Source organism: Canis aureus, chromosome 4 (assembly GCF_053574225.1).
Source record: "Canis aureus isolate CA01 chromosome 4, VMU_Caureus_v.1.0, whole genome shotgun sequence".
Classification (NCBI taxonomy): domain Eukaryota; kingdom Metazoa; phylum Chordata; class Mammalia; order Carnivora; family Canidae; genus Canis; species Canis aureus.
The window spans coordinates 48500180-48527066 of NC_135614.1; the positions used below are offsets into that span (position 1 = coordinate 48500180).

Sequence of the window (26887 nt, forward strand, 5' to 3'; positions counted from 1 at the left end):
GCAGGATATGATTTATGGAGTACATTCAGGTACATGTGGAATTATTATGAGTGGAAAATAGAAGAAAGCAAAATTCCTGTGTGGAATGAGCCATTTTACTGAACCTGGTAAAAAGAGGGACTTGATGGACATTTTAGGCAGAAACCAGGTAATTTCCAGTGTTAACAAGGAAGGCATACAGAAGACACTCCTGTTTCCACATGAAAGATGGGTTAGTCCAACATTCAGAGTAGCACTGGGTAGGCTGAAGGCTGTATTGAAGGCACCATTGTCCATTTAATGGTGAGATCAGATGTTTTCAGTCAATAAAAGTAATACCATACACAAAAATTAGTTCAAAACAGATCCTAGACCAAAAAAATAAGAGTAAAAAATGTAAAACAATCATAAGAAAATATAAGAGTAAATCTTTATGATCTTGTATTAAGTGAAGTGTCCTTAGGTATATGATGTAAAAAGCACAGGTTATAGGAGAAAATATAGATAAATTGAATGTTATCAAAATTAAAGCTTTTGTACTTCAAAGGACATTATACAGAATTGAATACATTTTCAAATCACCTATCTGATAAAAGACTATTGTCAGAATATATAAAGGACACTTATAATTCAATAATAAATAATTCAGCTAAGAAATGGGCAGAAGATCTAAATAAACCTTTTTAAAAAAAGATACATGAATGCCACAAAGCATGAAAAGCAGCTCAATATCATTAGTCATCAGAGAAATGCAAATCGAAACCACAATGAGATACCATTTTTCACACTCTAAGATGGTTCTAGTCAAAAAGACAGGTAATAAAAAAACACTGGCAAGATTGTGGAGAAAATGGAAGCCTCATATGCTGTTGGTAGGAATATAAAGTGCCACCACTTTGAAAAACAGTCTGGCAGGTATTCAAAAGTCTAAATACAGAGTTACCATATGGTTTGGCTATCCTACTACTAGGTATAGTCCCAAGAAAAATGAAAATATATGTCTACATAAAAATGTGTACGTTAATATTTATAGTAACATTATTCACAATAGCCAAAAACTAGAAACATTCCAAATGTTTATCAACTGATAAATGGATAAACAAAATGTGATATATCCATTAAATGTAGTATTATTTAGCTACAACAAGATCAAAGTACTATAATTACTGCAACATGAACTAACCTTGAAAATATGCTAAGTGAAAACAAATGACAAAAGACCACATATTGCATGATTCCATTTATATGAAATTCCTAGAGTTAGGCAAATCTATAAAGACAGAGTAGATTTCTGGTTGACTAGGGCTGATACAATGGGAAGCAAATGAGGAGTAACTGCTAATGAGTACAGGGTTTCCTTTCCAAGTGATGAAAATATAAAACTGATTATAGTGATAATTGCAGAACTCTGAATATACTAAAAACTACTGAATTGAAAAAAAAAGAGAGAAACTTGAGAGACCTATCAACAAATTTCTTACAATATACAGACCTTGTTTACATTCTGATTTGAACAAATATGAAGTAAAAAATCAAGAGAAAAAAATAACAGTTGCAGGGGGAACACATAGTACTGAAAATAATGCCTCCAAATTGGTTTAAACTGAATCATCAGTGGTAGCTGTGTGTGTGTGTGTGTGTGTGTGTGTGTGTGTGTGTGTGTGAGAGAGAGAGAGAGAGAGAGAGAAGAGAGACAGAGAGAAAAAAAGAGAGAGAGAGAGAGAGGTGTTCCTGGAAACAGGTTTACCCATTCAAGATTTCCATAGGTTCTGGGTCCATCATTGAACCTGAATCCACTTGCTCAAAAGGCACAAGAATTGGTCTATCTTGAGAATCTTGCTAATGTGTTTGCTGACCTGGGATCAGACCACATGGGATCAGACTGCATGCTTTCTAACTTTCCTGGAGCTGAAATATGGAGAAAGCCTTATTCAGATTAAGGTCTGAGAAAGAACACATATGCCCTCATATTCAAATATAAGAGACTGGGCCATACAATCTTGCTACCTAAGCTTAATGAGTCTAGAAACTGTATTCTTTCGTGGTAGAACAGTATGGTCTGGTTGAAAACATCAAACTTTATGGTATCTGCTCATATACATTTATTCTATAAATATTGATGCCAGAAAAAAAAAAAAGGCAGTCTGTGACCATGTAATCAGCATTATCTTTGGCACAGCCATTGGATGATGTGGTTCAAAGTCCAATATTGACTGTCTTAAAATCTCACCATAGTTCCTTCAAGCTGTGTTTAAGTGGATCCAGTAAGGTGTTCTGAGTTGGAGATTGTAGGAAAATCCATATTTCTGCCTGACCTGATAGCAAGTAATCAGAAACATGTCCTGGGACTAATCATAGTATGGTGATTATCTAAAGTCACACGTCAATTATTAGCCATATGAGTTAACTGCAGGTTTTTATGAAAATATAATAGGTATTCAAGAAGACAGATGGGATCAAAGGGGCAGGAAAAAGACAGCTTATACAAGGTCATATCTATATAGCCCTTATTAGCTATTTTATCTGTTTTCTATGTTCTCAATTCTCTATCCAGAAATAGTTTCACTTTTAGAGAACAGAGCATCCACTAACTCCTTTATCTAAGAAATAATATGTGTCTTAGTCTTACTAAGCTTACAAAGTCAAGTGGAGTACTTTCTGAGTACTCAGGCAAAGTCTACAGTCAGGCTGATATTGTAAAAAGTATAGAGGGAATGCATATCACGTGGGATACAGACAAATATACATAAATAAGCTTTTAGAGGCTTTAAGATAGGGAAAAGAAAATCAAGTATGAACAACCAACAGGTGAATAGTAAACTTCATTTAAACTGAAAGAAGATGCAAAATGGAGTACACGGTGATTCAGACAAAAATACTGAACACCTGAAAGAGCCTGACCTGGTTTACTGAGTTTGAAGCAAATACTGCAGCATTCATATACTGGAAACAGTTTTCTCATGAAGTGTTCAATTTTGTATCTTGAAATGCTTACCGTGCCTTCCTATAGATCCATATTTCTACTTTATATCATTTCCTTTAATAATTCTTACAGAGTACATGTGTTGGTGATGAATTATTTCAGGTTTTGTATGTCTGAAAAAGTATATAACTTTCATTATTAAATATATTATTGCTCAGTAAATCATTCTAAGCTGCTTTTTTTTCTTTAGTACTATAAAGATATTTCTGTCATCCATACTTTTGTTATTCTATAGGTAATATTTCTCCCCCCAACTACTGGCTTCTTTTAAGATTTTTCTCTTTATCAATGGTTTTGACCAATTTGATTATACCATGCCATATAGTAGTTTTCTTCATGCTTCTACTTGGATAAGTCACCTGCAATTGTCCCATAGTTCACAGATTTTTTTTCTCTTTTTTTTTTAGATTATTTTTTCTCTTTTTTTTATTACGGATTGCTTCTCTTGCTAACTTCAAGTTCATTGATCTTTACCTCTGCAATGTTTAATCTGCTATCAATGTCATCCCATGTATTTTTTCAACTCCAATATTTCAGTTTTCATCTCCCAAAGTCTGATTTGGGTCTCTTAATATCTTTCCTACTCTATTTAATGTTTGAACATAGGAACTCAATTGTGACTATTGTTTTAAAGTCTTTGCCTGCTAAGTATGTTATCTGTATCAGGCCTGGGTCAATTTCCATTTATTGATTTTTCTCTTCATTATGGGGCATATCTTCCTTTTGAATGCCTTTTGTATGTAGGTTACTTTTTTGCCAAATGCCAGAAACTTGATGGCATTTTTTGGTCAATATATTTTTGTATTCCTTTATATTTTTAACCTTGTCTAGGACACAGTTATGTGGAAACAGTTTCATCATTTGAGACTTCCTTTAAGAATTCATTTGATAAGACAAGAGCCATTTTTAATCTAAGACTAGTTATTCCTCCTTACTAAGGCAAAACCTTCTGATACTCTATGCCTTGCAAATTATGAGTTTTTCTAGTCTGGTTGGTAGAACACAAACTATTCCCAGATTTGTGTGTGTTCCAAGTATTCTTTCTATTAATCCTTTCAGGTGGTTTCTGTCTTTGCCCATATAATAGCTTCACAAACGTGTTCATCAATACTCTACTAACCACTCAGGGTTCCCTCTGTAGATCTCTGGAGTTCTCTCTCTTGCAGCTCGTCTCTCAGGACCCTCTCATGAAACAATACCCTTTGAAGATTTAGCTCTCATCCCTCCATGATCGCTCTTCTTACTATATGATATCCAATATCTTAAAAACTACTGCTTCATAGATTTTGTCTGTTGAATTTTATTGTTTGTTTCTTAGTTTGGCAAGATAGTAAATCTGGTCTCTGCTACTCCATTTTGGCCAAAAACAGAGGTTCCCCCATAATTAATTCTTAATCTGACCTAAGAGTTAGTTTATTTTTAGTTCTGATTGTAATTGGTTTATATTTCTGATCCAATATATATTATGCATTAGGCATTATCTTAATTAGAGTGACCTCTAAAATTATCGGACAAATGGATTAAATATTAAATATAGCATTCCTTAATTTGAAAGATTTTACTGGAGATTTGAAAGATGAACCTTACAAATTCTTAAGAATTCTTAGTTTTCCATATCATTTTATCTTTCTTTTCCTCTGAACTGTAGGGAATGCTAGCCATACACTGCCATGTGTTAGCAGATTGACTGGTTTTCTGAATAATTTTATTGATTAAATAATATTTTGACTTAAGTATTTATTTCAAATTTCAGCTATGGTTCTATATGCATATCATTAAAAATTACTTAGAGCGATGTAAATCTCTTTTGGTAAGGTTCTCTCCATTTACACTGATTATAATTTGTGGAAGCAAATTTCATATTGAAAATCAAAGAAATCATATCCAATGATTAATTGTGAAAACTGAACTAACATATTTTATCGTAACTGATTAAGAACTCTGCCTCTTAAAATAGACTTAAATTTGCAGTGCTGGAAACCAATGATGAGTGAACAAAGAATTGACCCACTGCTTCTTCTATTTTTTTAATTTTCCTAAAAGTAATTAATTAGCATCATTATTGGGGAAAATTATTTTTCATACCATTTATATATGGCATGTAAAATCATATACGCTTGACATGTTTTTTTATTACAATTCTTTAGTAAAGTAAAATGGCAAGCAAAATATTTTCCAGAAATCACAGCTTAATAGCACTTGAAAACTGGAAGTCTTCAGTCTGAATTGACCCTGAATGCTCAATCCTTGGCCATTCTTGTATGTGGTTATTTTTAAAGTTGAATTTCAGTTAAAAAATTGATCATGATGGCTTTGTGAAAGGGTAGTGGCTTAAAGCAACATAAATTTATTCTCTTATCATTCTGGAGGTCAGAAGTTTAAAATCAAAGTGTTGGCAGGGCTGTGTTCCTTCTGGAGGAAGTCTGTGCTCCTTCTGTTCCTTCTTTCTTTAGGATAATCTGTTTCCTTGCCACTCTCAGCTTCAAAAGGCCACCTGCATTCTTTGACACATGGCTCTTTTCTCCATCTTCAAAGCACATACTCCAACCTCTGGTTCCTTTGTGAAATCATCTTCTCTGTCTTTGGCTTCCCTTGCTTCCATTTAAGAGGACTTTTTGATTATCTTTTTTGATTATCCAGGTTCACCCTAGATAATCCAGGAGAATCTCCCTATCTCAAGATCTCTAACTAGATCACATGGTGGAAGCTGGAGGGCATTATGCAGCCTGCCACAGTCATTCTCTGTGGTTGTTTTCAGTTGTTTTATTAAATATTTTTATTAAATATTTTCTCATTTATGTTCTGCCTGATTCCTATGAGCACTGGAATTTACAGATCTTGATTTCCAAAAGAGTGTAGTGTGTCCCCATTTTACTGAAACAGCACAAATGTAGTTAGAAATTGACTACCAGATCATAGATACAAATGGGTTTTAATAAAATATGACTTGCAATTAGCTTTATTGATGGATGCAAGACAAGAAACACATTTGATATAATACTGTTAACTCATCAAAAGGCCAACAGTTACTCAAGAACACATCTTCTTTTGCTCCCTCACCCACGTGTGGCATGGTAGGAGGGGAAAAGATCAAACACCTGTAGGCCTCACCTTGACATAAACTGCAAATTCTCAGAACACAAGTACTATACCATGTCTTTTTTTCTTGTTTTAACAGACTACCTAGTACTAAGACTATCATGATTTTGGTAATTTCCACCAAGTCTTTTGAGAGCTTTGCAAGGTAACACAATAATCTCTTCTTTTTCCTCTCTTTTCCCTCTTCTTTCTTCTATTCACCATTGTTATAACATCACCATAGTTATAATCTACAGCTATTATTTATTGAACTCTTTGTCTTTTCACTAGGCTAGATGTAAATATATGCAGTTGCCTACTACTATACCTACTTATCTACTTTACTAGAAAATAGTGAATAGTGATATCCTCTTCTATTTCTCTCAAACCTGCTTTACCTATATTCCTCCTTCTAGGTCAGAGGTAACTATATTCTTCCAGTAGCTAGGCATCCATAATTCTTCTCTTTTTGCCATTCCACAGATACAGCCTGCCAGTAAATCTTACTAGCTTGACCTTAAAAAAATTTACAAAACTCCAGAACCTGATCACCTTTACCTCTTTCAATGCTGCAACTGTATAGTAAGCCACCATTATATTCTATCTTGATTATTACAAAAGCTTCTGTATCCCTTCCATCCATCTTAGTCCATTGTCAACACAGCAATCAGGGAGGTCCTAGATGATCATAATGTCCAAACATATTTCCCTGTCTCAAACCCATTATGGTATTCTACTTTTCTCAAAATAAAAGAAAAGGTAGGTTTTACAGTGTTATGCAAGATCTGACTCTGCTTTCTTCTTGGCGTCATCTGCTATATCTCTCTTCTTTGTCCCAGTTGCACTGGCCTCTTTGATGTTGCCAGAACACTGTCAAACATGTTCTTACTTCAGGACCTTAGCACTTGTTCTCTGCAATGCTCTACTCCTGTTAGTTATACGACTTATTCCCTCTCTGTTATGAGCTGAATTGTGTCCTCCAAAAATGTATATGTTTACATCCCAATCTCCAGTACCTCAAAATATAACCATATTCAGAGAATATATCATTAAAGAAAGAACTGATTACAATTTTCAGAGGGTTTTTTTTTAGAGGCCATTAGGATTGGGCCTTAATTTAATATGACTGATGTCCTTAAAAGTAGAGTAAGAGACACTAGGAATATGTGTAACATGCATACACAGAGAGAAGACCTTGTGAGGACACAGCAAGAAGCTGGCCATCTGCAAGCCAAGGAGAAAATACTCAGGAGAAATCAAACCTGATAACCCCTTGATCTTAGATGCTCCAGAACTGTAAAAAAATAATCCTTTGTTGTTTAAGGTACGAATCTGTGGTATTTTGTTTTGGAAGCTCTAGAAAAATAATACTCTCCCTTTCACTAGGTCTCTGATTAAAAGCCATATTCTCTGTGTAAACTTACCTAAAATTTCCTATGTACACAGATCCCTTATATCCCATTTCCTGCTTTATTTTCCTTTTATCACACATGCAACAAAATACAAATTGCATTTCCTTATCTTGTTTATTGTTTATCTTCTCTATTTCATGAGGTCAATGAAGATTTTGGCCTTTTATTTATTTATTTTCTAGGTTTTATATTACTATCTCCCTGGAATCTAGAATAGCATTCTTCACAGAATAAGACCTCAGAGATGCAGTAACTGGGCTGCATGTTTACAGAAATGTAAGAACCAGTAGAAAAGAAAAAAACACAAAATAACTGAAATCCATGTCATAAGAGTAGAAATAGAGGATATAACCTTGGTCTTTAATCTTTTATTGACTATTCTCCAGATGATCCCGTTCTAGAAAGAAAGAGAAAATAAGCAGATACTTAGAATATGGAGTGATGAGAAGTATGAAGGAAGTAAGACTAGGATGAAGTGGGTTTGTCGAAGGCGACATGTTGGTACATATAGTGAAATATTAGGAAAGTTAAAAGGCTCCCTGGAGGAGGACTTTCTAAGAGTATGAAAACCTATTTCGGAAAGAAAATTATTAGGTATCGCCCTAGGGCCTTATGTTTCAACTTTTATGTGCTTTTCTTTTCTTTTTTTTTAATATATAAAAGTAGAAAGACAAAAATATCACAGAAAATCTATTTTAGGAGCTAGATAGGGCAGAAAATGCTCCATTAGCCTTAGAGTGCTCAAGAACTGTTCAAATGCATCTAGATCTGGAGGGTCTTTTTGGCTTAGCTCTGTCACTTACTTGCCATTTGATTTGGAAAAAAATTGACTTGTGGTAAAATGTGTATCTTAACCATTTTTATGTATACAGTTCAGCAGTATTAAGTATATTAATATATAATATACTGTATAATATATTAATATATTGTACAGCTAACCACCATCTGTTTCTAGAACCCTCTTTATCTTGCAAAACTGAAACTTTATACCCATTAAACCATGATTCCTCATTTTCTCCCACCTCTAGTCTTTGGTAACTACCATTATACCTTCTGTGTCTATGAATTTTATGAATTCATACTCTAGGAAATTCATATAGGTAGAATCCTACAGTATTTGTTCTTTTGTGACTGGCTTATTTCACTTAGCATAGTGCCCTCAAGTTTCATCTTGATGTGTGTATATATATATATATATATATATATATATATATATATATATATAAGAATTCTCTTCCTTTTTTATGGCTATGTATTATGTATACGCACATTTATCTGTTCATCTGTTGATGGTCACTTGGGTTGCTTCCACCTCTTGGCTATTATGAATAATGCTGCCATGAACAGGAAGTTACAAATATCTCTCTGAGGCCCTGCTTTTAATTCTTTCAGGTATATTCCCAGAAGTGGAATTTCTGGATCATATGGTAATTCAATTTTTAACTTTTTAGGGAATCATCAACCACAGGGGTTGCAACATCTTACATTCCCACCAACAGTGCACAAATGTTCCAATCTCTCTACAGCTTCACCAAGATTTGCTGTTTTCTGTTTTTCTTTTCTTTCCTCTTCTTTTCCTTTTCTTCTTTCTTTCTTTCCTTCTTTTTCTTTCTTTCTTTCTCTCTTAAGTAAGTATGAGGTCATTTGAATGTGAATCTAAATTGTCTAAATTTCTGTTTCTTGTCTGAATTGTCTAAATTTTTGTCTCCTGATTCATGTTCAGTGTGAAATTTGTTTGAATGATCTAAAAAGATGTAATACTAGAAAATACATGTGAAATTCCTTTGTAAAACTTAAAGATTTATTTTGTTCTCGTACTTCTTTGGATCTTCTAGAATTCTTATATGTCTGGGCTTTTCCTAAAAAAACAAACAAACAAAAAAACTACCAAAGTAGACTTATAATTGAATATATAAATAACCAAAGAAAAATGGAAAGAGTCAGTCATTTTGCCCTTCCATTCCCTGCCCTTTTCTTACAAACACAAGTGTGAAATTTTATAAATTTCAAGGAATCATAACTTAACAGCTATTTAAATGATTCAGAATATAGGAAAGCCCCCTTTTTTCCCCATCTTATTCTGAAATGCTAACAAGACCCTAAAACAAAAACAAAGATACTATAATCACAAGAAACTAATATCATTTGAAAACTGAAGCAAAGAAACCATTAGCAAAATGAAATGGCAGTATATTTAAAGGATACTTAACTATTATTCCAAGATGTCAAATCTGTTAGTGAAGTATATTACACTAATAGAAGAGGGAAAAATAACTCTTCCAAAGTTGAAAAGGCATGTAATAAAATTTACTGTCACTTCATGACTAAAATAATAAGCATTCTTTGGAAATTGGGCAGATGGTACCCATCAAAAATAAAAAGTATTTTTGACTAAGTTCAAACTTTTATAGCTTCCCTGTAGTCTATAAATTATTAGATTATATAAAAATTAGGACAATAAGGACTCACATTTAGATGTAGAAACAGGATTATGCCCTTTACCTGGATTATCTCATTTAATCCTCACAAAATCACAGAACCTGGAGGGCTATTATTGTTTCATTTTTCCAGGTAAACAAATCGATACTCAAAGCAATTAAACATACTCGGAGTCACAGAACTAGTATTAGCTGATAGACCATCAAATAGAAGCCCCCGTCCTTAGAATTAAGCAGGCCAGAGAAAGACTTCTAATTTCATACCAATTTCGATACTGTATCACTAATAATTACATAGAATACTGTCCCTGAATTCTGCAGCCATTTTTGCAATGGCACTCCCATTAAAAACCTTAGATGAATGTTCCTGTAAAATTGAGTTCCACTTACTCTTTGATACCATCTGTGATCATATCAGGAGGTGTTAATTGTTCTTTTGTTAATATCCAAACTAATCCTATTAAGGCTAACAGTGGGAGTGTGGCCTACTACAATTTAGTAGGAAGGTCCAGAACATAAAAAGAGATCTGGTATCCATTTACGCCTCTAAATAATACACTTTTTAACTGCAATGAAGTGGTCAATTCCCCAAAGACATTCTAAGCATCTGCCTGAAGTGTTAAATGAGTTAGTTCCCCTATCAAACCAATTAGAATAGACAAATTAACTGGAAAGGAAATTCATTGTATAATATTATGTACAATTTACTGGCTTAAATAAAACCCTACCTGTAAGATAAGAGAGGCTTCTCTTCTGTGTAGAAAGATGGAATTTCTGTTGGTTAAACATGGCATACACCAATTAGGAAAAATAAAAGTTAATTGTATTCATTCAAAGACCTCTCTAGGCATTTGTAAGCAATAGACTTGAACCTTTCCCTTTATGTTTTCTTGGAGGCCGAAAGAAAATCCAGGGAATAAGCTTTTATAAGGCTTTTAAAAGAGGACATATACTTTACTTCCTTTTGCTAGACTGATAAAAGCTTGCCAAAAAGAGGATTTGGGAATCAAAATATCAAATTTGGCAATTTAGCTTGAATTATAAAGTAATCCTTTTTACAATTTTTACACAATTGAAAATAACATATATCTATATGTACCTATGGGAATTTGTGAGTATAAAGAGTATAAGCAGCAAATTTTAATATACATTATGTAATTCATACTTTGTATTTATGCTAAAATTAGGTTCATTAAATAAATGGGGATTACATTTATTAGAAATGCACTGCTACCAAGTTAAACTATCATTAGAGCCTAGCAAATTGACCAGAGAGCTAATCATTTGTTTTGCTGATCTCTCTTTTGATGTGCTAAGAGCCCCTAATAAGGATAGTTAAAGCATTAAGCTGAGAACTCAAGTGTGAAAACTAACATTATCTCCTAATTTGATGATAGACATTAATTGTGGCTTATATTTCACTGTTAATGATTGAGAGAAATTTCCACATTTGCATAGCTTTTTAGTTGCCCACATAGTAGTCCTCTAAATTTCACCCCAATGAAAGTTGAGTAGAAAGTAGCTACACATCTAAGGCGTGATTCTGGAGACCCGGGATGGAGTCCCATGTCGGGCTCCCTGCATGGAGCCTGCTTCTCCCTCTGCCTATGTCTTTGCCTCTCTGTGTCTCTCATGAATAAATAATAAAATCTTAAAAAGAGAAAAAATATAGGATAGACTTTTAAAAAGTTCTTCTATTTATATTTAAATGCCTGCAACAGATTGCATACAGATCTGTTTGTTTGGGTTGTCTTCTAGAAAAGAAGGCCACATGCTCACAAATAAGCAAAAACACCATATTACCTAGGGAACAGGGAAGGTTTGAATTGTTAAAGCTTAAGTGTGAGCAAACATTTTTTTTTCCATTCTCCCAAATGTATTCACAAAGGTAAGTAATCATATTCATTGCATTATTATTATTTTTTTATCTTAGAATTAAGTTCAGAATGTTGTCCTGATGCATTTCCAATACTAGGAGTACATATGTTCACACACACACACATGCTCACACATTCCTCCATGTGTATATACCCACATAAACCCCATCTCCACATTCATGCCCACATATTCTTTCTTGCTATGCAATCCATTCCATTCTTGAGCTAGGATAGCAATAGAAACATGCATCTGCTTTTTAAAATCCCTACATTCCATATAGGTCAAAATACTAATTAACTTCCTTCAGCAATCTATATATTCTTAGACATATAAAATGGGTATTTTTGTCAATTTACTGCCTTTTTGCAGTATGCAAACTGAAGCAGAGCTCACATAATCAATTTCTTTTATTCTATCCACTTTCAGTGAATACGTGAATGTATCCTATAATTTCTAGAAGTCTTTATAATCTTAGTAATATTCTTCATAATATTAGACTATTTCTTATATTATTTTAAAAATAAGTTTCATGAAGACTTTATATTAAACCTGAATTACTCTCAAAAGTAAATAGGAAACATTGTTTGGGACATCACTATTGAAATTCTATAATTTTGATTTTTCTGTAACATTTTCAAAATATCAATATCATTGTATTCATTCCTTTTAATATTCATTATATCTACAATCTATTATGTGTCAGATACTTTGCTTGATTCTAGGCATACAAATATGAAGAAAGTTTTCTCTGTTTTAACAGAGCTATAAGCTCCACTGAATGTAGTGGACTAATTTTAAATACCATTTATTAAAATAGGAGGACCATGGATAAGGACATGAAAATGTGAAGACCTACAAGATAGCTCTACAATTGACTGATTACCTTCTGAGCACAAGGAAATGCTGGAATGATGAATGTTAGAAAAGTTAAAGCTAAAAAAAAATTTTTAAATAAAAAAATAAAAAGTTGAAGCAGACCTTCAAAGACACAGTCTAAACTGGAATCCAGAGTCCTTTGCAATTGTTTGTGATAGATCTAACTAGTACAATTTTCTAGAGTCTCTTACCCATATTCAAGCAAGCTGAAAGCATATATGTGAGTATGTGTATGTGTTCATTATAATTTAGATTGCATTTTGGGATTTTAGTTGTTACGATAAAGCAAATGCTTTGTGTTAAACAAATGTTCATTAGGATAGCTAATACCTGTACACATTGTATAATACCCTATATGAAAGTGTTTATTTAAGCGAATTTTGAGGCAGTAGCAACTCCTTCCAATTTCTCTTGGCTCTGATATGAGGTCTTTTCATAGAACATTCCTGAAGACATTAAGGGGGCTAAAAAGCATTTGACTTAGGTTTTCTTAGTTGGCGTTCCTATGTAGCTGATGGTAACCATAATTCTGGCTCTGAAAAAGAAACAGTGAAGAAAAGAATAGAATATGACTTACTGAGTGCATAGAAAGAAAACAATTTTTATATTAGTTAAACGATATGACAAATGTACAAGTTCCTTTCTAAGAGTGAAGATATTATAGTTATAGAAAAGATGGTAAGAAAGTGCTGAGAATCTGGAGTCTACAATAGTTTTTTCTCTGATTCCCTTTACAAGAATGGATTATTTTAAAGATTATTTTAATGAATCTTTTAGTGTACATTAAATTATTAAAATCTAACACATAATATTTTTATGGTACAAAATAGGGATTCATAAGTACAACAGTAATATTTCCCTTAACACATGAATCTGGTTGATTTTCCCAAATTGAGCCCCTCACAGAATGAATACTAATGTCATATTCAGTATGACACTATCAGTACTCTTGAAATTAAGGAATTCTTTATCTTTAGCCTTAACATCTCCCATATACCTCAAAGCACCCCTTGATGAAAGGCTCAATTTACAATTTTGTAAGCCTAATTTAAATGTGTTTTATTTTGTTGTTGTGTTCTATTGACATAGATAATAGCTGATTACAGAGCACATATGTGCTAGTGTGCATATAATTTTATGGAATTATAAGAATATTGATTCTGCATTATTGATTGAGATAACAGGTAAGAGATCTTTTTATGTGTGTTTCTCATAAAATCATACTCATTTAAACTGCTTTGATTATATATCCTGAAGATTAGCTAATGTCATAGTATATTTTTCTAAATCATGATTTTAGATAGTTGTACAGTATTTCAGCATATAAATATAACATAATTTATTTATTCAATTCTCTAAATTTTTAGATTACCTTTCAGATTTTTTGGATTTCATTCTTATAAATAATGATATAATGAACATCTTTACATATAAATTTCTTGTACGCATCTGATTATTTTATTAAGTTAAGGAACTATATTTAAAGGTAAGAACATTTGGATAGCAAAATGATTCTTGTCAAATAGCTCTCCAATATGGTTGTGCAAGTACAAGCACAATGTAGAAGTACACCATATCTAGGTTATTGTGTTTTCCATACTTTTATTAACAATATGTATTAAAAGCAAACTCATACAACCACTGTTGAAAACAGTATGAAAGTCCCTCAAAAAGTTAAAAACAGAGGGGCATCTGAGTGGTTCAGTCAATCAAATGACTCTTGGTTTTGGCTCGGATCACAATCTCAGAGTCCTAGGATTAAGACCTTTGTCAGCTTCTGGCTCAGTGCAGTTTCCTTGTCCCTCTCCCTCTGCTCCTCCCCTCGTGCTCTCTCAAATAAATAAATAAATAAATAAATAAATAAATAAATAATATTTTAAAATATTAAAAATAAAACTACCCTAAGGTCTAATAATCACACTACAGGGTATTTACCCCAAATTACAAAAACACTAACTCAAAAGGACACATGCACCTCTGTATTTATAATAGTATTATTCACAATAGCCAAATTATAGGAGCAACCCCAACTTTGGTTAATAGATGAATAGATAAAAAAAAAAATAGATGAATAGATAAAGATATGGTATACACACACACACACACACACAATGGAATATTACTCAGCTATAAAAAGAATGAAATCTTGCCATTTGCAACTTTGGGAGCTAGAGAGTATAATGCTAAGTGAAATAAGTCAGACAGAAAAAAACAAATACCATATGATTTCACTCATAGGTCGAATTAAGAAAAAAAACGAATAAGCAAAGGGATAAAAAGACTGAGAAAGACAAACCAAGAAACAGACTCTTAACTATAGAGAACAAACTGAATGTTACCAGAGGGGAGGAGGATGGGGGGATGGGTGAAAAAGGTGATGTTGATAAAGGAGCGCACTTGTGATGAGCACCAGGTATCGTACAGAACTGTTCAAACACTATATTATATTCTAAATCTAACATAACACTGTATGTTAACTTTACTGGAATTAAAATAAAGTAAAATAAAACAATAGGTATTAACATTTATAATTATCAATACGACAAGCAAAAGGTATAACTTTTAAATTATGCATTTTTTCAGCTCTAAAAATGTTGATAACTTTTTTATTTTTTGTGTGTTCTTTCACATCTTTACTTTGGGGTAGTTTTATCTTTTCACAATGTTCCTTAATTTGGAGGCACTAAATAACAAAATGGAAAAAGGAGACACTTTTACAAGTCAGGGAGAAATATATATTCTTCCAATTTACTATATGTATGTATTTGGGCTCACTGCAAGCATTCAATAAATTGCTGTCAATTTTTGGCCTTAAATGAAAACTTTAACACCTTTATCAAGTGATAATTAATAGCTGTAGGTCCAAACCTAATTCTAGTAAAATACTTACCACAGATTAAGCAATAAACATAGAGTTCATCTAAATGTAATTGAAACCACATATTTCTATGTATCTTTCAAAAGTACCTGAAGATATTATTTATAAAGCAAGATTAAATGTAGAATTAAATGACATTATTTAAATTAAAAAACATTTCCATTTTAACAAATATTTTCTTTCCTCTGAGAATAGAAGTGGCCATTTTAGCTTACTCATTGTGTGTTAAGAAAGAAGCTCATATCTGAGGAACACCTGGGTGTCTCAGCAGTTGAGTGTCTGCCTTTGGCTCAGGGCATGATCTTAGGATATGGGATCAAGTACCACGTCAGGCTCTTTGCAGGGAGCCTGCTTCTCCCTCGGCCTATGTCTCTGCCTCTCTCTCTCTCTCTCTCTCTCTCTGTGTATCTATCTCTCATGAATAAAATAAATAAAATCTTAAAAAAAAAAGAAGCCCATATTAGAAGGAGAAAATTAATCTGTTAGAATATAGATTACATGATGCATTTCCAGTAAAGATATGACCTCTGAGTTTTACTCCAAGGATGGATGAGAAACCACTGAATGGTATTAACCATCCAGAGGATTCACATTAGCTGACTGGACTTTGGAAAGATCATACTCTGATCCCTGTCAGGAGAGTAGATTGTCAGGCTAAGTGAAAGCTGAGAGATAGTTTAAGAACTTACTACTAATGTCCAGAGAGAAATAGCAATAGAAATAAATAGCAATAACTTGGACCAGGATGGCAGCACTAGAAAAGGAAAAGGAGAGAAGTAAATATCTTAGTCCTAGTCAATCAGTCTTGTTGATGGGTTAAACATAATAGGAGAGAACTTCACAACAACTCCTATACATTTTTGGCTTAGCACTGATGATGTCATTTATGAAGATAGAAAGACTCAGGAAAAAGTGAGTATGGAAGTGTGAATAGGTGTAGGTTAAGTGCTCATTTCCAAGAAGAAACAAAAATGGCTGTTGAGTTATTCTGAGTGCAAAGTCAGACACTATGATTCCAATAATATGGCAGATCTAAACAGGAATTTATAAATATTATCTTATATGGAAACAGGGTCTTTGCAGGTGTGGTTTAATTAAGAATTTTGTGGGGTGCCTGGGTGCTGCACTTGGTTAAGCATTCCACTCTTAGTTTCAGCTCAGGTTATGATCTCAGGATCCTGGGATATAGGCCCCCTTCAGGCTCTATGCTAGGCATGGAGTCTGCTTGGGATTCTCTCTCCCTCTCTCTCTGCCTCTCCTGATCATGCTCTCTCTCTAAAATAAATACATAATTTTTTTTTAATTTTGTGATGGGGAGATTTTAAATCATATATATCCTTAGGAAGGGGTAGGGGACAGAGGGAGATTACACATACATAGAAAGGAGAGGTGATGTGAAGATGGAGCTGACAGAGATTGAAAAGTGTTGGTCTTGGAGAGTAATGTGGCCACAATCAAGGAATGTCAGTAGTCATCAAAAGCAGAAAGAATTAAGGAAAAGATTCACCCCAAGAGCCTCCAGGGAGTATGGTCATGCTCACAGCTGGATTTCAGTCCAGTGATAATGATTTCAGACTTCCGGCCTTCAGAACTGTTAGAGAATAAATTCCTGTTGCTTTAAGTCATTGAAATGTGTTGTAATTGGTTATATCAGGCACAGGAAACAGAAACAGATTTTGATACTGAGAGTAGGGTGCTGCTGTAACAAATTCCTGAAAATAGGGAAGTGCCTTTGAGATCGAGTAATGGGTATAGGCTGGGATAATTTTAAGATACATGATAGAAAAAGCCTAGATTGCTTTGAACTAACTTTTGGTAGAATTATGGATGTTTAAGGCACTTTTAGTAAGGGCTCAAAAGAAAATTAAGCACATGTTATTGAAAATTGGAGGAAAGATGATCCTTATTACACAGCATCAGAAAGTCTAGCAGAAGTATGCCCTATCATATAGAAAGCAGAACTTATAAGCAATTAACTTGAATATTTTGCTGAGATGTCCTAGCTAAGTGTTTAAGCGTAGCCTCATTTCTTCTTATGGCTTATAGAAAATGTCAGGGAACAAGGAAAACTCAGGTAAGAAAGTAATAAGCAAAAATAAACCAGGGGTTTGATTTGGGAAATTCTCAGCCTCTTCTGATTGTAAAAGATTCTAAAATTATGAGATTTACTGTGAGGAAAATGAACTCTGAATATAAAGCTATGGGTATTGCTGGGCAACCATTGGCCACCGCCTCAAAACAATCAAAAGTTCAGAGTAGTCTCTCACAGAGGGCTCTTAAAGAGCATAAGCATGTGACTCATGGACCAATTCAATCATTTCAGCAGAAGCCACAAATAAAGATGGGATTATCCAGAAAAGATATATGGAGGGCTTTTGTCTATTGCTGGAAGTCCCTGTGACATAGAGGATCCTAGAGACCTACAAGATTTGAGAAATATTTACCAGCAGGAAACACTGCCATCTTTGCCTGAAAGCGACAAAGAGAAGATAACATGAAGGAAATTCAACTCCAGATATAAAACCAGAGATCCAAATGCCAGAGCCATGGGTATGAGTAAAGGCTAAATCTATGTATGCAGAGGCCAGAGTCGTGGGCCAAAAGGCAGAGCCTCAAAACACAGAAGATTATTCTTAGCCCTTGAAATCTAATGAACACTGCCTGTTTGGATCCTGAAATTGCTTTGGAGCTAGTGACTCATTTTTCCTTCAGTTTTACCCCTTTGGGATTGGGAATGTAGATAGCTGTTATTCTAGGCCTGCCCTACCACTGTACTTGAGAAATGGATAAGTTGATTCCTAGTTTCACAGATCTAGAAATTGAGAGGAATTTTGCCCCAGAATGGATCATATCTGGACTCTAATTCATTTCTAAATCAGATTATTTAGATGATGCATTTTAAGGCTTTTGAGTTCATAATATTTAGGAGAGATTTTACACTTGAGATGATCTTTCATGACTTGAGGCTTCTAAAAATGTTGGGATAGGATGGATATATTTGCATGTGGGATGAATTTGAACCTTTGTAGACCAGATGGTAGACTATGGTAGGCTAAATAATGTCCTCATCCAAAAGATAGCCATATCCTAATTCCTGGTGTCGTAAATGCTACCTTTTATAGCAAAAAGGGACTTTTGAGATTTAAGTAAATTAATTAATGGAGAAATTATTCTGGAGTTTCCATAATGGTCCTTCAGTGTAATCACAAGTGTTCTTATAAAAGAGAGACAGAGATGGGCAGCCCGGGTGGCTCAGCGGTTTGGCATCTGCCTTCAGCCCAGGGCGTGATCCTGGAGACCCGGGATCAAGTCTCACATCAAGTTCCCTGCATGGAGCCTGCTTCTCCCTCTGCCTGTGTCTCTGCCTCTCTCTCTCTCTCTCTCTCCTCACTCTCTCTCTCTCTCTCTCTGTGTCTCTCATGAATAAATAAATAAAATCTTAAAAAAAGAGAGAGAGACAGAGACAGAGATAAACTGGAGACTTAAGAGAGGAGGGGATCCCTGGGTGGTGCAGCGGTTTGGTGCCTGCATTTGGCGCAGGGCGCGATCCTGGAGACCCGGGATCGAGTCCCACCTCGGGCTCCCGGTGCATGGAGCCTGCTTCTCCCTCTGCCTGTGTCTCTGCCTCTCTCTCTCTCTCTGTGACTATCATAAACAAATAAATTAATTAATTAAAAAAAAAAAAAGAGAGAGGAGACAATGTGACCATGGAGCAGAAATTAGAATGATGTAGCCACAAGAAAAGGAATGTTAACCATTAGTGGAAAATTGAAAAGGAGGAAACAAATTTTTCCCTACAGCTTCCAGTGGGAGGTGGCCCTGCTAAGATCTTGATTTCATCCCAGCAATACTAATTTTGAATTTTCTGACTTTCAAAACTGTGAAAGAATAAATCATTGATTTCAGCCACCCACTTGGTGGTTGAGAAATTAGGAGGAAAGTTTTTGGTTTTTTGTTTGTTTGTTTGTTTTGTGTGTGTGTGTGTGTGTGTTTAATAGAAATTAGGGAATAGAAGTCTTAGATTATCTGACAAATGAACACAAATGATTTACTCATGCTACTCTTCCTTCTTGCTTTCTATCATAATTCCAACAAATGTTTTGGTAGATGCCATGTAGGGACATCTGAAAAAGGGTTTTATTTGCCCCACGGAAGTTAACTGCAGCATTTAAAAGAAATATAACTCTATACTCAAATTTCTAAAGTAATATCAAATATAAATTTGATCACATTGTGACTACTTCTCTCCAGGTAAATAATTCTCAGTCTTCTATATAAAAGGATACATTTAGTCAAAGGAATTTGTTTGAATGAGACACAATCAATTCATCATAACAGCAAACTAATGTGCTAAAAAAAAAAAAAGGCAATGTGTTTATGACTGGCACATCCACCCACTGGCATAGGAAGAAGTCTTGAAGTTGGTCAAATCATCATTTAAGTCATTTGGCTGACTGGCTAGACCCAAATTCCAGTAAACACATCCTTGGACTCCGTGCATAAGGCTTTAAAGACTTCCACTCCTGCTGGGAAAGCTGCAGGTCATTACCACATAAAACTGCCTCTGCTGTTACATATTTCAAATTAGTATTTTTTCTTCTCTCCCCTCCATCCGTTTCCAGACTATTGGTGCCCTTCCCACTGTGCATAAAATTAAGCATTAGATGGTTGCTTAGTAATCATGATGTGGTTTGTTTGTTTATTTTTGGAAGTGCATATAGGGGGTGCTTTTACAATTATCTTTATTCTCTGTAATTAATTTCCAGAGCATTAAATGTAAATTAGCCCTCTGTGTGAAGTGTCAATGCTATCACCTAAGCATGGAAAGAGGTTCAAATTTCCCAACTATGGGGAGAATTTTCTCTATCTCATTCTATTAACTCATTGTGGAGAGAAACACTAATGTTAAAAAAGAGAAAAGGAAAATTTTATGAAGGTAATCTTGCTTTCTCGGGCTTCATCTCTTCCCAAACTCATAATTGCTTTCCATAGCTTGTGGTGAATCCTTGGAGGACCAGCACAGGATGTTGCAGTACAAAGTAAGCTAAGATCCACATTTCCAATAGGTCAGAAAGCCCTAGCTTGATGACTATTAACCTCAGTGGTCAGTTTATTCAGAGCAGAGCATGGAGCAATTTCAAATGCACAATGAGCTCAGGTGCCTGAATGTGCTTAGAATTTCTTTGGCATTTTAAGGCCGACTTTAGCAATTTCCACATGAAATCCACATAGTAGAACATTATTGGAAAAGCAATGTGAAAATTTTAGTCACTATGCTGCCCTTTCCTTTAGGATGAACTGATGTGAATCACACACATTTAGTATGATTAATGTACAACATATCTTGTTGGAATATGTCATGTCACATACAAGTTTCTGTGGTAATCTTTTTGTTTTAATCACCATATTTCTTTTTTTTTTTTTAAAGATTTTATTTATTTATTTATGATAGACACATACACAGAGAGAGACAGAGAGAGGCAGGGACACAGGCAGAGGGAGAAACAGGCTCCATGCAGGGAACTTGATGTGGGATTCGATCCCGAGACTCCAGGATCACGCCCTGGGGCAAAGGCAGGCGCTAACCCATTGAGCCACCCAGGGATCCCCCTAATCACTGTATTTCTGAATCTAAAATGGAACTGTCTACAGGAAGAATCCAAATTAGTTACTCCCCCACGTTTTTCTCTTGTCAATATACCAAATATGTTACTAAAATGTATATTTAGAAGAAGAGATAGCCTTAAATAATGTGAACATTTAAAGCCCACATTTTTTTGCATTAGTCATGCGGCTAAGAGAACTCTTTGGTCTTGCTGGTAAACAAGTGTCAGCCTTACAATCCCAGGACCAGTTTCATAAAAGTATGTCACTCAAATGCTGTATTTATTTTACAGATATTTCTAATTCTATTCTAAGTGTTTTGTAACATTTTGATGCACAAATCAATACTGGAGTTCTGATAGAAGCTTATGGAAAAGAATCTTGTATCAATTCTCTGCCTTTTTACTTTGCTCTTACCTTTATCTGAATACATTTCAATTATAAAAATAACAGTAGGCCTATGGGGTGCCTGGGTGGCTCAGCAGTTGAGGATCTGCCTTTGGCTCAGGTCGTGATCCTAGGGTCTTGGGATTGAGTCCCACATCGAGCTCCCTGCAGGGAACCTGCTTGTCTCTCTGCCTGTGTCTCTGCCCCTCTCTGTGTGTCTCTCATGAATAAATAAATGAAATCTTAAAAAAAAAATAATAGTAGGCCTAAAAATACAGCAAACATTACAAGTAAAAGATGACCTCTTTGTTTCCATGCATGCTTCTTCAAAATTCAGGTATATTGAGAGACAAGGTAGAAAGTGACTAATGAACTATAAAATATAGATTTCATATCTCTAGTTTGAAATGTGTTAAGATCTTATGTTCTGGATTGCAATATACTAGGATCCCTGTCCTGCGACTTGCTGACTATGTGTCATCAGGGCAATCATTTAACTTTCATAAACCTCAGTTACTTCATTCATTAGTAAAAGAGAAAGACAGTTATCTACTCCTCGGGTGGTTGTGAGGATTTATATTATGTGCTGTCTGGTACATAATAACTCAATAATTGATATCAGCCATTAACACTGATTTTCCATGGTACCTAGATAACTCTTGCATATGTTAAATTTAGATGTCACCTTAGAAATCATTTAGAACAGGAGACACAAGCCCAAATGTCTCTGAAGCCCAAGTGCGTAACATAAAAAGTAAAACAACTAGTGTGCAAAACAGACTGCCTGTTCTATCTAAAAATTAAAATACTCCCAACTCCCCCCTTCACCTTTATCCTCCTCCTCTAATATACATTGGTTAAAGAGAATACACAAAAAAGCCAAATTAGCCAACGGCTATTGGTATAGAGTCCCTGATTTAATTTCAACCCTCTCATCTCACAGAGCGTAAAATGGAGACATAGATAGATGGTCTTCCCCAAATCTGTATGTTTAATTAATGGCAAGAGTTCATTCATTTGCAGGGCAATATTCTTCACTATGAATAATCTGACCACATATACAAAATTTTATTTGTAATTTTAAAGAAAGAACTACTTTATATGCTGTATCTTTCTCTGAAGCCTACAACAAACTACTCCCCATAATTTTCCCAGAGTTAGGACATCTCTAACAGCAACTGGAGGCAGCAATCTAATAAACCTAAAGGAAGAAAAGTGGCCCTATTCTAAGATATTGTTTAGTGGGTCACTTGCTATTAACATCTTGGATGTATACAATGTATGGTTCTCAACTTCACTAAAGACTAAGGATGAAACATTTGCCTAACGATACTGTTTCAATCTGCTTTAATCACCAAGGACATATCTTTTGCTCAAAGTAACTTTGCCACTCAATTTACACGTTTAATGCAATCCCTATCAAAATACCATGGACTTTCTTCAGAGAGTTAGAACAAATTATCTTAAGATTTGTGTGGAATCAGAAAAGACCCCGAATAGCCAGGGGAATTTTAAAAAAGAAAACCATAGCTGGGGGCATCACAATGCCAGATTTCAGGTTGTACTACAAAGCTGTGGTCATCAAGACAGTGTGGTACTGGCACAAAAACAGACACATAGATCAATGGAATAGAATAGAGAACCCAGAAGTGGACCCTGAACTTTATGGTCAACTAATATTCGATAAAGGAGGAAAGACTATCCATTGGAAGAAAGACAGTCTCTTCAATAAATGGTGCTGTGAAAATTGGACATCCACATGCAGAAGAATGAAACTAGACCACTCTCTTTCACCATACACAAAGATAAACTCAAAATGGATGAAAGATCTAAATGTGAGACAAGAGTCCATCAAAATCCTAGAGGATAACACAGGCAACACCCTTTGTGAACTCAGCCACAGTAACTTCTTGCAAGATACATCCAGAAGGCAAAAGAAACAAAAGCAAAAATGAACTATTGGGACTTCATCAGGATAAGAAGCTTTTGCACAGCAAAGGATACAGTCAACAAAACTCAAAGACAACCTACAGAATGGGAGAAGATATTTGCAAATGACGTATCAGATAAAGGGCTAGTTTCCAAGATCTATAAAGAACTTATTAAACTCAACACCAAAGAAACAAACAATCCAATCATGAAATGGGCAAAAGACATGAAGAGAAATCTCACAGAGGAAGACATAGACATGGCCAACAGGCACATGAGAAAATGTTCTGCATCACTTGCCATCAGGGAAATACAAATCAAAACCACAATGAGATCTCACCTCACACCAGTGAGAATGGGGAAAAGTAACAAGGCAGGAAACCACAAATGTTGGAGAGGATGCGGAGAAAAAGGGAACCCTCTTACACTGTTGGTGGGAATGTGAACTGGTGCAGCCACTCTGGAAAACTGTGTGGAGGTTCCTCAAACAGTTAAAAATATACCTGCCCTACGACCCAGCAATTGCACTGCTGGGGATTTACCCCAAAGATACAGATGCAATGAAACGCCAGGACACCTGCACCCCGATGTTTCTAGCAGCAATGTCCACAATAGCCAAACTGTGGAAGGAGCCTCGGTGTCCATCAAAAGATGAATGGATAAAGAAGATGTGGTTTATGGATACAATGGAATATTCCTCAGCCATTAGAAACGACAAATACCCACCATTTGCTTCAACGTGGATGGAACTGGAGGGTATTATGCTGAGTGAAATAAGTCAGTCAGAGAAGGACAAACATTATATGTTCTCATTCATTTGGGGAATATAAATAATAGTGAAAGGGAATATAAGGGAAGGGAGAAGAAATGTGTGGGAAATATCAGAAAGGGAGACAGAACGTAAAGACTGCTAACTCTGGGAAACGAACTAGGGGTGGTGGAAGGGGAGGAGGGCGGGGAGTGGGGGTGAATGGGTGACGGGCACTGAGGGGGGCACTTGACGGGATGAGCACTGGGTGTTATTCTGTATGTTGGTAAGTTGAACACCAATAAAAAATAAATTTATTAAAAAAAAAGTAACTTTGCCACTAGGTGGAAACCTTTAAAAGATGATGGCTGTTTCTTTTTCAACATTATCAGATTTAATGCTAACATGGATGTTAGAAAAAGTTTAAAATCTTTGTTTCCTTTAAATTAAAAAAGGGGGCTTTAAGAGGCTCTGAAACAATTGGAAATGTAGTTCAATTTAAGTCTAAGTTATCTTTAAAAGTATTTTTTTTGAAAGAAGCTATTCAGAACATAGATAAGCTAAATGTTTACAATGAAGTTTAGTTCAAAAGCATTTGGAAAAGCCTTATTGCTTTTGTCTATTTTCCATATCTTTTGCTATGCCTTAATATGAGTTTATTTTGCACTTTCTAGTAACAATTTTATATAATAGTTGGCATATTTAAATTGTCCACATCTGCTTCAGAGATTCATTAGGCATTTACCTATATATTTATGTGATTTAGCACTTGGTACTCTATCTCATGAAATTGTCTGTTCATGCTCTGAGCTAGATTCAACTTTAGAGAAGCCAAAACAAGCACCCTTGGCTGTGGGTATAGATTATACTGCCATGATTTTAGCTAAAAGTCTGCTTTGCCCCATTATTAAAATGCAAATAAAACTTTTAAAAAGTTTTAAGCATATAAACATGTCCTTATGTATTCATATTCATCCACTCAGAACCTAAAGCTACTTGGATTTATTTCCTAACCAAAACATCAAAATCTCCATTTTTAAAGTTGAAATCCATTAAAACATTTTAGTTCCAGAAGCAGGAAATAGCTGACACAGATTCCAGAATAATTTCTTGGTATTATTTAGAACACACAGGAACATATATCTGTTACTGAAGCACGTAAGCTAACTGTGGGGCTGGATTCTTACAACTTATTTGCAGAGGATTTGAGGGTAGCTGATCCTTATTCTCAGAGCCACACAACTAAAAGTATAAAGCTAATAGTTCATAATGTCTGAGTAGAATCTGGAGGAACAAGGGAGAATTTCCCCCACAGTTTTGTGCAGCTAAGTGGTAGTATTCAGGAATGTTCTGGTCATTTCTGTCTAGCATCTGGCAATAACTTCTGCTGACAGCAAGGGAACAGATTTGATGGATCATATCGAATCTGGAATGGAAATGTTATTTTCCCTAACGTGCCCGGGTCCCTTTCAGGATGTCTGATAAAGCTTTATTTTGGGGATGGGTTATATAAGCTATCTTTAACTATCCATTAATCTAGTACCTATTTAAGGGAAATCTGTCATATTAAGTCCATGTGAGAATATTGATTTAAATAGCCAAATGAAGGAGAAATTTGAATTGTGTTTGATTTTAGAATTATGCTATTTTAGAATGACAAGGATTTTTTTAATTAAATGCAAATTAGGGCAGCCCGGGTGGCTCAGCGGTTTAGCACTGCCTTCGGCTCAGGGCGTGATCCTGGACACCCAGGATCGAGTCCCACGTCAGGCTCCCTGCATGGAGCCTGCTTCTCTCTCTGCCTCTCTCTCTTTGTCTCATGGGTGAATAAATAGAATTTTAAAAAATTAAATGCAAATTATTTTATTTTTCTAAATGATAGGAGATCTACAAAATTCAAATTGTTTTCACAAAATTCAGAATTAGAACCTAGTTCTTTTGAATCTTAATCTAGAGACCATTCCAGTGTACCTAAATACTTCACCCCATTTGGTTTCTGTGATTTATATGCAAGACCATTTCAAACCTAGTTGCATACAACAAAATGCTGCACACAAAAACTATTTTGCTAGAGCAATTTATAAAATGTTGTTTGTATCTACTAAAGTTTTAATGTATTATTTTGCCCAGAAGTATTATCATTTTAGAAGAAAAAAAAAAGAAACGGAGCTTCAATTTAATGGGAAGTTTTTAGATAGATCAAAGATGGCGAAAGTTATTTTAGGTGAAAGACCTTCCTAGAACCTCTAAAATGATGCCATACTTACGAATGTCTACTCTACAATCCTGATCATTCCAATGTATTTTTTACTGTGGTTTAACTTGCTACCATCATATGAATACCCTTTTTCATATACGCTTTTGATTGTGATAAGGTACCAATGATTAAATGTTTATGTTGTAAGCACCGCATTTAATCATCACAGTCAATCTTCCTTCCTGGGAAGCAGATGCCATTATTCCTATGTAAGATATGGAAACATCAATAAAGAAGGTAAATTGGCTAAAGTCATTCATCTACTCTGCAGTAGAACCAGGGCTCAAAACAATTTCTATCTAATTCCACAGCAAATGTACTTCATGATATCATGCTTTATGAAGTCCAGAATGATCAGGATCAAACAAAACAAAACAAAACAAAGCAAAAATACCTATATGGAGCCAGAACACAAGTAAGCTTGACATTCCCACTGCTTA

General features: G+C 34.9%; 1 protein-coding gene across 11 annotated transcripts in view; it reads right to left on the reverse strand.

Annotated features, from left to right (window-relative positions):
* The window catches only part of LOC144312683 (uncharacterized), a 2041845-nt gene that overhangs the window by 1678898 nt on the left and 336060 nt on the right, over positions 1 to 26887 (reverse strand). For 4 of the 11 annotated variants that reach the window (XR_013378225.1, XR_013378223.1, XR_013378227.1 and 1 more), the window contains exons 3-4: positions 12652 to 13179; positions 10619 to 10664 (exon numbers count right to left, since the gene is read on the reverse strand). The exons of the other annotated variants lie outside the window; for them this stretch is intronic. The gene's annotated coding sequence lies outside the window, so the exon portion shown is untranslated. The remainder of the gene's footprint in view (positions 1 to 10618; positions 10665 to 12651; positions 13180 to 26887) is intronic. 11 annotated transcript variants of the gene reach the window in all.